Here is an 11,627-nt window from a genome sequence, read left to right on the forward strand (position 1 = left end):
CAGTTTCTACAATGTAAAAAATATGAGCAGGCAGTGCAGTGACTTTCAGTTGTAATATATATAAAAACTGTTCACTGGAAAAAATCTAGTTTGCGATTACAATTTTTTTTTGCATACAAATTTATCTGGTGGACTTTCAAGTACTGACCTTACAAAACTGGGCTTTCAAACTCTTGATATGAACAGTTTTTACTTAAATTATAAGTTTCTCTGCAGTTTAAATTTATTAACTCTAACTTAAAACGTTTTTTCCCCATTTCTTCTAGTTAAAAGGCTTCGGCTTATCTTAAATCGGCTCAGTCAATTTATGATGCGGTGTTTTGAAAACAAATTATGTTGAATGCGTTCGCCTATTTTTGGAGAGATAATCGTAAAAAATTTCGTAAAATTTTATAGATTGATTTTTTTGTCTTGTTACGTTTTCGGTTTATCAAGGGTCGATCAAAAGTATTTTGTTTGGCCTTAATTTTGCCTTAGTTGGCGCTCGTTCATTGATTTTCTGTGTTTTTTAACGCTTTTTATGAAATTCATCCGAGACAAAGACAAAAGTAAGTGTTTTGCAAGTAGAATTTTTAAACTTTCTCAAGTTATTTTCAAATCTTAAGTTTTTTGAAAAAAGTGGATTTAAATATATATATATATATATATATATATATATATATATATATATATATATATATATATATATAAATTATCTTGTCCTGCAATGTTTTCGTTATATCGCAAAAGCTTCAAAGCTTTGCTTTGATGTCTGGTTTTTTGGCAAAAATGTGAAGACTGTCGAATGATAAATTTGCTTAAGAGGCGTTTTCAAGCCAACAAAATTGCCAAAATAATTTGGACAGAAAATAATTCTTAATCAATGAAGAATTTTAAAAAAAAACAAATTCAAGGTTAACAAAATTACAAACAGCAGTATCAAGTCAAAACAATAAAAGCAACTTTGATGTAATTGCGTTTTGCTTTGATGTAAAAAAAAAACGTTTCCACGATGTGGTTACTAAGCAGGCATAAAATAAGCAGACACAAAATAAGCTAACAATTTTTTGAAATGGATTTTCCCGAAGACTCAAAATTTGCCGAAGGCTCAAAAAAGATTAAATTATTTATAAACAGCCTAATTTTTTCCATTTTAACGATTCTAGGGACAAAGTTATATACGAAAATAAAAATCCAGTACCCCATTGCAATACATTTGCTGATCGCCAAAGTAATTATAACTTCGGATGAAATGTGATTAATTTTCTCCATTTATTCCATTATTATCAATTAAGATCATAGATTTATTTAGAGTTTTGCTGCTGTCTCCGAGATCAGAACTCGGATACAATCAAAACTGCATAACACGTTTTTTAAAGAAAAAATGTAAAATGATTAACTTACAAAAATTGAGCTGAAAAAATTATTGGAAAAATCTCGAAAACACAACATCTAAGAAGTATTTGTAACTGCCTTTGCTGATGTTTATAAGCAGCCCTAACAAGCACTGAGAACCAATGGCCGATTTTCAATTATGGCGGCAAAACTTGTTTCCACCATCGTTAATCGGGAAACGAAACTGAAGTCATTAATCAATTTAGAGCTATCAAACTGTTGAAAGCAAAAATTTGAAAATAAAAACTCAAAGCTCTACAATCCATTTCTCTTGAAACACACAAAGCAGTAAAAAAATTTCATGAAGCTACGCAAGTTTGGTAGACTATTCTGATATAAGATAAGTTTAACCAAAAAGATAAATTCAAAAGTTTTAATCAAAATCAGATAGTAGTTTTCAATTATTGTATGATTTCTTTAAAAAAAAGCCAAGCGTAGGAAAAAAATTGCTTGAAAAAACTTAACACAATTTTATTTGCAATTTAATGAAAAACGGAACATCAGCCGACAGAAAATAGAACGAAAACCACAAATCAGAAAACAATCATCAGTTTTTCAATATACGTATTTAAAAACTAATTACTAATTGAAAATGAGTTAAAAAGGTATTTGAAATAACTTAAGCATGTCACTTTCTACAATGTAAGAAATATGTGCAGTTTGTGCAGTGACTTTCAGGTGCAAATTATGAAAGAAAAGTTGTTTACTGGAAAAAGTCTTGTTCCAGATTATAAGTCTTTTTCAAGTTAAACTATCTGGTACGCTTTGCAAGCACTAGATTTACAAAGCTGAGGTTTTTCTATAACAGTTTCCCCTTAAATTAAAAGTTGCGCTGTAGTTAGTAATTTTACCAATTCCGATTTATAATTTTTCAATATGTTTTTTTTTCAGTTGAACAGGTTCGGTTTAAACTTATGTTGCACAGTTTCAAAAGCTATTTGTTCTAATTGGTTTTGCCTTTCTCAGGAGGGATGAGTCGTCAAAATGTATCAAAAAAATTTGTAATACTTGAATGTTTTTTTTTCGTATGCAGTTTCGTTTTCGGCTTAACAAAAGTCGATCAAGATTTTTTTGCCTTGTTACCGCTCGGCCATCGATTCGCAGTGTTTGTTAGGGCTCTTTATAAACATCATCCGAGACAAAAGTATGAGTTTATTATTTCATCTTAATTACTTTTTTTTTCAATATTTCATAATGCGATGTCTTAATTAGCTTTTGAATTTCACGCAATATCTGTTGAATTGATCAGGTGTAAGAAAGGTTTTCACTTGATTTGCTAGCAATTTATGTCTTAAATATGAATAATTGTTAATGAATGATGAATGAAGTTAGGTTTAAGAGTCTATAAACTCAGTGAAGATTCTTATGTGTCGTGATTTTTTTCCAGGACTGTTTTTGCACAAACCTGATTTTTTTTGCGGTTTGAATTGATTTTCTTTAAGTTCAGCTCATTTCCTGTTTGGAAAAGAACAGCACTTTTGATTAGCTAAATTGTAAAAGTCATGAAATGCTTAATCAATATATACTTTCCTTCTGATCAATTTTGCTCAAATTGAGTTAGTATTAATCATAAAAAGGTGACACAAAATATTCCTAAAATTCGAAACAATTTAAGAAAGATTTTATTGATGACCACCAACTTTTTTATAACCACTTCAGAAGAGGCTTAAAGTAGCTATGCACCTGATTCACAGATAATGCATTACCAAATTCAAATAAATACATCTAAAAAGGAATGTTTGCGTGAAACTTAGGAAAAACTCCAGATATCTCAATCATGTGAACTCTACGTTTTTTTTCGAAAACATTTTGAATTAGATCTGTTTTTTTTTCTGAAAACTGCGCGCCAAATTTGTCTGAAAAATGGGTACTTAGCATTCAAAAAATTAAATAATAACTTTGCAAGGGCCCAAAAAAATCTTAATTGGATGGAGATATTGGAACCTGATCTAAACTACATTTTATGATTGGATAAATTAGATATTTTACCAATGTAAAGTATTTAATATTAACCAATCATGATCCATCTAACTAACAATCCACTTATTTGTAAGTGCTGAAATTACTTGTAATTTCAGCACCAGAGAGATTTGAATTTAACTTAGAAATTAGTTGAACTCTCCCGAGTACTTCAGCAACCGCAATAAACCAGTATACCCTAGATCTATTGAGCCTAGCAGAGACTAGTTAAACAACCTGAGACTAGATAGTATAAGAGTAAGATTAGGATCGGTATTAGACTAAGAAGTTGCACGAATCTATCCGGCCGAAAATAAGATAGCGTGACGAGCAGACGGTGTACCCTATCCGAAATTACTCTATGAGTTATACCCATCGGTCATAACTCATCTGGTGCGACCATAAGTCTCGAACAAGACCTTAATAGCTTAGAATTAACCAATAATAGATTAGAATTTAGACAAAACATTTACAAAATGTTATACGACAATAATTTAATCGAAATGTCTCTACGACTCAATAGATCAGAGCCAATATTCCGAACGATAACAGAACTACCCGGAATTGGAAGAAGACCTCGAACCAGAGACGACATACGACAAAGCAGAAACTTACCATATAGTTATATGATAGTTCGGCAAAAGCCAGAACAAACTTTTGTATTTAGAATACTACTAGCAATGAATTTAGATTTTCATTTGCAAACATAAAATTTTGAAGTCAATCTTCAAAATCATTACAGGCGCTAAACAAAATTATTAATATACAATAACGATTGATAGAAAGATCTCAGATCGTTTTCCTAAATTCTGCAGTAATATACAAAACATGTTTGAAAAGATTTATTGAAAAATCAAAATAAAAATTAGTAGCATGACAATAAACGGTTAGTAATTATAAATCATCCTGTTGTTCCAGCTTCATCGCCTAAACATAACAGCATTCCTAAGCTCACTAATATCATAAAAATACTAAATCTATTCTTTACACAAATTTAAAACATTTTAAACTTAAATTCACTTAATTTTAAAATCAGATCATCAAGGCTTATCCTTGGATCTTAAATCATTTTCTATTTAATTAAATTTAAAACTTGATCATCAAGGCCTATCCTTGGATCAAAAAGAACAACTTTGTTCTCCCCCACCCACTTAACTAGTGTCTAACGACCTCAAACGTCGATTCACTATCCAACCCTTTCTAAAAACCCAGGACTAACAGAAATTTTTGAACAAAACTAATCATTCAAATTAGGATAAACAGTGAAGAACTTCGGTTATTCATCCTTCACTTGATCCCCCTCTTACCAGACCCAGGATAAATCTTAAACTTAGTAAGTTTAAAATAGTATCTAACGAACTACTCGCGTTCTAATTATACCTGAACCTTGTGGATCGATTTACTATTCTCCAACCCTGAACACAATCACTACCCTTAAGTAAGATTAAGTAAGTTAACACCTTAGCTTATACTATCCACGAGAAAGTATAAAATCATTCTTCGGAATCGATATACTTTTCTCCCCAACCCTGAACAAATAGACCCAGGTTAGGCTTACAAAAAAAATCGTAAGGACTAACAGTTTAAGCAAATAGAAATCATTTAACAACCTTTTGCATCCGTCATCCTAAACCTTATGTCATTTAAAAACCTAGGAAATAAACAAACAATCGTTTTACACAATTGTGAAATAGATAATAAAAAATACGACCTTGTAATCACACCTCATACACAAACAGTTGGATACATTAGAACAAAACGACAAACATTAAAGAGAAAAATAATAACTAAACAAAGACAAATAACACGAAAAAGATTTTCAAAAAATCGAAACGCATTTTCAGAATCAGAAACCAACAGTTTAGACGAACTTTATAAACTAAAAGAATCAATAGATAAAAATTGCCCAATTCACGATCAATTATATTTCTCTGACTCAGAAACAACTTCAAATTCATCAAAAAGAGGAAAAAGAAGAATAAAGAAGCAGTATAAACACAAACCAGTACATTTATACAATTGGAATCAACCAATTAGACACATTGATAATTACATATTAACAGTCATCGAACGAAAAAATAAGCTCAACGCACACCCCAGGTGAAGAAAGTCCAGATGATGATGATATTTTCCCCTTTATCGTAGATGCAACCACTGATAGAGGACAGCATATATTCTGCAAAAATTTACTCTTAAATTTGTTTGAACCCGGAATCAGTCCATGTAAAACAGAGTTCCCAGATGTAAAAATCAAAAGACAAATTATCGATCACTATCTAAAAGATATATGTAACCTAACACAACAATACGGAATCTACTCCATAGAATTCAGCTCACCAAACCAGAATCACAGTAAATATATAATTCAAACAGACGACCTTGATTTAGAATTCTCAAAAGTATTCTCAGAATATATAAAAAGCATCCAATATCATAACTCACAAAGAGCAAACTCCATATTCACCAATGAAGTTTTTGCGATAATATATAGTTATATATCGATATTAGAAAACGAAATCCAGATACCAAATGTCTCACCGACAGAAACATCTTAACATATAAGAGTACGACATGAAATCACACTACTCTCTAGTTTTCTAAAATATAATTAAAGAAAATTTCACGAAAGATGAAGTTTCCCAACATACAAAACACGACTTACAAAAAATTTTGGCATGGTTCATAATAGATTATTTCACACATAATATTGATTTAATTTCACAAGCAAGAAAAAATTTTAGACCCCAAAACTCAAACGATGATACTGCCATCACAGAACAATCAGACTATGTTTGGGACCCCGAATGGTCTCATCCCGCATCCATAAACTTCCCACAATCAATCTCAAGTCAAGCAATAAGTACGATATCTTATGTAAGAGATTATGTACGAGTAATACCATTAACCATTGATGCAACACCATTAAACTATAATACATTTTTACCCGATATGCAAAATAATAGTTTAAACTCTACAGTCATACACAATGAAAACCTCAATGGAACTAGGAATCTTACTCAACAAGATATCCAGACACCATCACACTTCATAAACGAAGAAATCGTACACACAACAACTACACAACAAAGTATTTCACCAATACGTCCAAACTTAACAACACCAAGAAATACAAATCCTTCACAAACACAGGTAACATTACAATCAACCGTTAAACCTTCGGTTGCCCCAAAATATTCACACATGGATTACCAAACATACAGACCCATGACAATACCGCCAAAAACACGCAAAACGTTCACTAGAAACAACTTTGCAGACCATAATTATAATTACACGCATCCATCAAAAACAAATTATCAACCACGAAAAAATTTTAGTAATTATACAAGATCTCGAAACTGGGATAACCCAGTGGCACCACCTAATTCAGTAAATTTCCAAACAAATATACATCCTCCACAGGATCGTAGTGAAAACTATCCATTTTTTCAACAAAATAAAAATAAAAAACAAACATCTTATCAATTGGATTACTTATCCTCAGATGATGATTTCTTACAACCAGATATATTTACACCCTATAATCAAGAATATCGTGGACAAGGAATACAGAAACCACATACATATAATAGAATTTTTTCTCCACAACCAATAGATACACAAAACCAACAACCAATTCAACAACAAAACCCAATTAATACACAATCTTTTCAACCAATTCAGCAACAAAACCCAATGATTGCAAACTCGTACCAAACAGCACAAATGCAAAATGAAATACCACTCCCATATTATCTTCAACAACACGAAATAACAAGAAATCAACTTTCAAATTTTTCTCAAATGCCAAATGCAGCAGAATCATTACAAATGACGATGAATCCATACCTTATGGGTGGATCATCAATAACATCAAATAAACCTTTAATGGTATTCACAGGAACAGACCCTGAATATTCTGTAGAAGACTATTTAAATGCAGTCACAGCAAATTTGATTTTAAATATAGGACCTGAACCAATTAATACGCCACTACATCAAAACTGGATACATCGACGCACAGCGTTAATACAAACAACTCTAGATGGCGCAGCCCAAAAATGGTTTTCAGTATTGCCTATAGAAATAAAATCAAATTGGAAAAGGTTTACACAAGAATTTTCAAAAATGTTTGACTCCGAAAGAAACAAACAACAACAAAGAGTTTTATGTAATGAAATTCGCAGATTACCAAACGAAACCATCAAGCAATTAGCAGTACGAATCGAAACACTAGTTCGAAAAGCATATTCATTAAATACACATGACTATAAAAACACAAAGATGACAGAAATCTTAATGATGACCTTAACACCACAATTAAGGAAAATAGCAATAAAAAAGAGAGCATCCCATCCTTCGTCAATTCGAGAACCCGATTTAGATTTTCGAAAACTAGTAGACAAACTAGAACAAGCAGAAATCACAATGAAACTCGAGGAAACAGAAAATCTGAAATTACAATACGTTAACAGAATTGAAACAGCTTCCACAAATTTAAACAATATACAGGAATCAGATACAGACCTCGTTGAAAAAATCACTGAAATACTCAATATTTACGAAATATTTACTTTCAAAAAATGGTGTAATTATTGCCGACGATACGGACATAGTATTTCTGAATGTAGACAAAAACAGCAAGACAATCAAAATAAACCTCAAAAATATAAAGAACCAAATAAATCATTCTACCAATACATGAAAAAAGATCAAAATCTACCGAACAAAACAGTCTACAGCAACAACAGTTCAGGAAAACCACTACCGAACAATACAAATTATACAAGAAATCAATCACCATATAACTCAAGTTATAGAGGAAGATCACCAGAACGAAGAAACACGCAAAATTCATCACAAAATCACTACAATAGACCAAATAGTCGAAATAACTATTCCAGATCAAATTCAAATACACAACGATTTGTTTCTAGATCTAATTCCCAATCAAGAAATAATTACTACCCAAACAATCAATCACGAAATTCATCATACAATAGGAATAGAAACTACTCCAATAATCGGAATAGAAGTTATTCAAACAACCGAAACCAGAATTACCCGAACAATCAATCAAGGAATAACTCATATAATAGATCAAACTATAACAGACCAAACAATAATTACCAAAACAGATCGCGAAATAATTCACAATATCGACATTCAAGTTATAATAATCGTTATAGAAATTATTCCCAATCACCACACCGGAATAATAATAACTATAATAATTCTAATAATCGCCACAGAAGTAGTACACCTAAACATCAAAGACATATTAATCAAGTAAAATCTAATCCAGAAACAGCATCAGACCCTCCAGGTATTGACGACACAGTAACTGATACGTTACAACTCAATCAAATAAACTGTGGATCATCAGATTCAGAAAGCGATGCAGAAAACACTCTCTCCATCAATATGATAAAAGTCGAAAATGACTATGAACCTGTTATATATGAACAACCATTTTCATCACACATATATGAGAATCAATCAGAACTCCCTCACAATTATTATATTGAACCCGTCCATTCCACACCGACGACACAAAAAACTAATGAAATTAACACTACAAATCAACCCAATGAGAACGAAAAAACAAAATGCTTGAATACAAATCACATCTATCAAAACATACAAAAAGAACAACCCAAAGAAAAAATTTGGACAATACCATTTCTTTTAGAAAGTCCAAGAAGCAAAGAATTTCAACCACCAGATCTTGAAATTGATTTTTTAATTGATTCAGGAGCAGAATCAAATATAATAAACATTCCCACATGGAATGAAATAAAAACCTTACACCCAAAGCTAACACTTCTTGAAACCTCCAGCAAACTAGCAACAGCACAAGGATCAACATTAATAAACTACGGAAAAATTCAATTATTTCTTCTCCCCACAAGAACAATGGAGCAAAACAAAATTTTAACCAAACCATTTAAACAAATATTCCATATCACTGATATTAAACACAATATCATTGGAATACCATTTATCTCTAAATATATACCAACAATCAACATCTTGAATAGTAAAATATTAATCAAAGATAAATATACAAAAACAAAAGACACATCCCTAACATTTTTTCAAAGATTAAATAAACAACCACCATTCTTTTCAAAATTCTATCCAATATATAACCAACAAAGAAAACACTTGAAACCACTATCAGGAAACATATACAATTTTTCAATAAAGCAAGTTCACCAATATGATAAAAAACAAAACAAACAAAAATTTTATAAGTCAGATTTTGAATTCAAACCTATTCATAAATTTTTCAAAATCACAATCTCATCAATAAAATATTTGAAAAACTCGAATTCAGATAGTATTTCCTTACATGTATACAACAATACACCTTACCAAGTAACATTACCTTTAGGACTTTTAGGCTATTGCGAAACCAACGCTACAATATCACCAATACACGAAAAAGCATATCGTGTAAATAATATACTCCAATTACTAGATATTTGCCAATCCACAATTCTTAATGAAGAATTATCTATAAATAGTATAATAAGTAACGAAAACAGAAATACGGATTATTTCACAAAAACCCCATATTTCAAACCTACATTCAACATAAGTAACTACACAGAGAGTCAACAGAAATTTTTAACAATGTTTAATTTCCAACATTCACAAATAACACAAGACGAATTTGAAAAACTAGCAAAACAGCTAATTAAATATTCATCAGTCTATGCAACATCCAAATTTGATGTTGGCAAAATCAGCTCATCACTACATCTCCCATTAAAACCAGACGCAGTTTTCAAAAAACAAAGAGCAAGTAAAGTACCAATTCACTTACACGATAAAGTGAACAGATTACTCGACATTTTAGAACAATACAACATTATATCACCAGTAAACAAAGAGGAACAACCAAAAGGCAACACATTTATCAACCCTGTTATCATTCTAGCCAAAGGAGAATCATTAAAAATTGTTCTCGATGCTAGATACCTCAACTCACTCATAGATGAATCAAAGTGTAATTGGCCCATTGAACCAATACAAGTTATTTTAACAAAAATAAACGGAAAATACTTTACCACCGCCGATATGAATAGTGCATATAATCAAATGCCTTTAGATGAACAATCACGACGCTTAACACAATTTGTTATTGGAAACCAACAATACAATTCAACCGCTTATTCTATGGAATATCCATAGGACCAGCAGCATTTTCAGCTTTTATGAGCAAAATTTTTCGACCACTAATACTCAAGAAAAATGCAATCACCTATTTAGACGATGTTTTTATGCAATCACAGACAAAAGAGGAAATGTTCAATGTTTTAGAACAATACCACCAAATACTTCAGAACGAAAATCTGAAGGCCGCCCCCGATAAATCACACTTCTTTTTGACAAGAGTTAAATTCTTAGGACATAATATAGAAAGAAAAACAATCACTCCAGTGAAATCACGTATAGACGCTATTCAAAAACTCCAACCACCAATAAATAAAAAGAAAATCCAAGAATTCCTTGGAATGTTAAACTTTTTAAGCAAATATGTTTATAAAATGCAATTATATCTACGACCATTCTATAATATACTTAGACAACAAATTAATTTTGAATGGAATACAGAACATCAAGCACGATTTGAAGAAATTAAAAAACTTCTAACTGAACAAATTTCAAACACAATTCCAGACTCAAATCAACCATTTTATGCAATGTGCGATGCTTCGAACTTTGGCATCGGCGCAGCATTATTACAATCACATAATAGTACAAATAAAATGAACCTCATATCAGCAAATTCTCGATTATTCACTCAAGCAGAGCTACGACTCTCAACTCTAATGAGAGAATGTACAGCCATAATATATACACTAACAGAATATGAATTTCTGATACTTGGATCAAAACATCCCACAGTTCTATTCACAGACCATAAACCAATCATCTTTCTTTTTACACAAAAGTCTAATCCAAACCACCGAGTTTATAGATTTCAACTAATTTTAATGAAATTCCCAAACTTACATATAGTTTGGACCGCAGGAAAAAATCTTGCATTACCAGACACCTTAAGTCGAAATACGCCACCTGAATTACTTACACGTAAAACCACAGTTGAAATACCCAAAAATATAAAATTCTACCTTGCAGAAAATGAAATATCACCCCGATTGGAATGCAAATATGCAGTAAAAACTGACGTTGAACAATCACAAATAAACAATCTACAACACTTCCCACTTTATTTAGATTGTCAAAATAATCACTATGAAGTTGATCTACTTGGAACATCA

Source organism: Symsagittifera roscoffensis, chromosome 1, assembly GCF_963678635.1.
Source record: "Symsagittifera roscoffensis chromosome 1, txSymRosc1.1, whole genome shotgun sequence".
Lineage (NCBI taxonomy): Eukaryota > Metazoa > Xenacoelomorpha > Acoela > Convolutidae > Symsagittifera > Symsagittifera roscoffensis.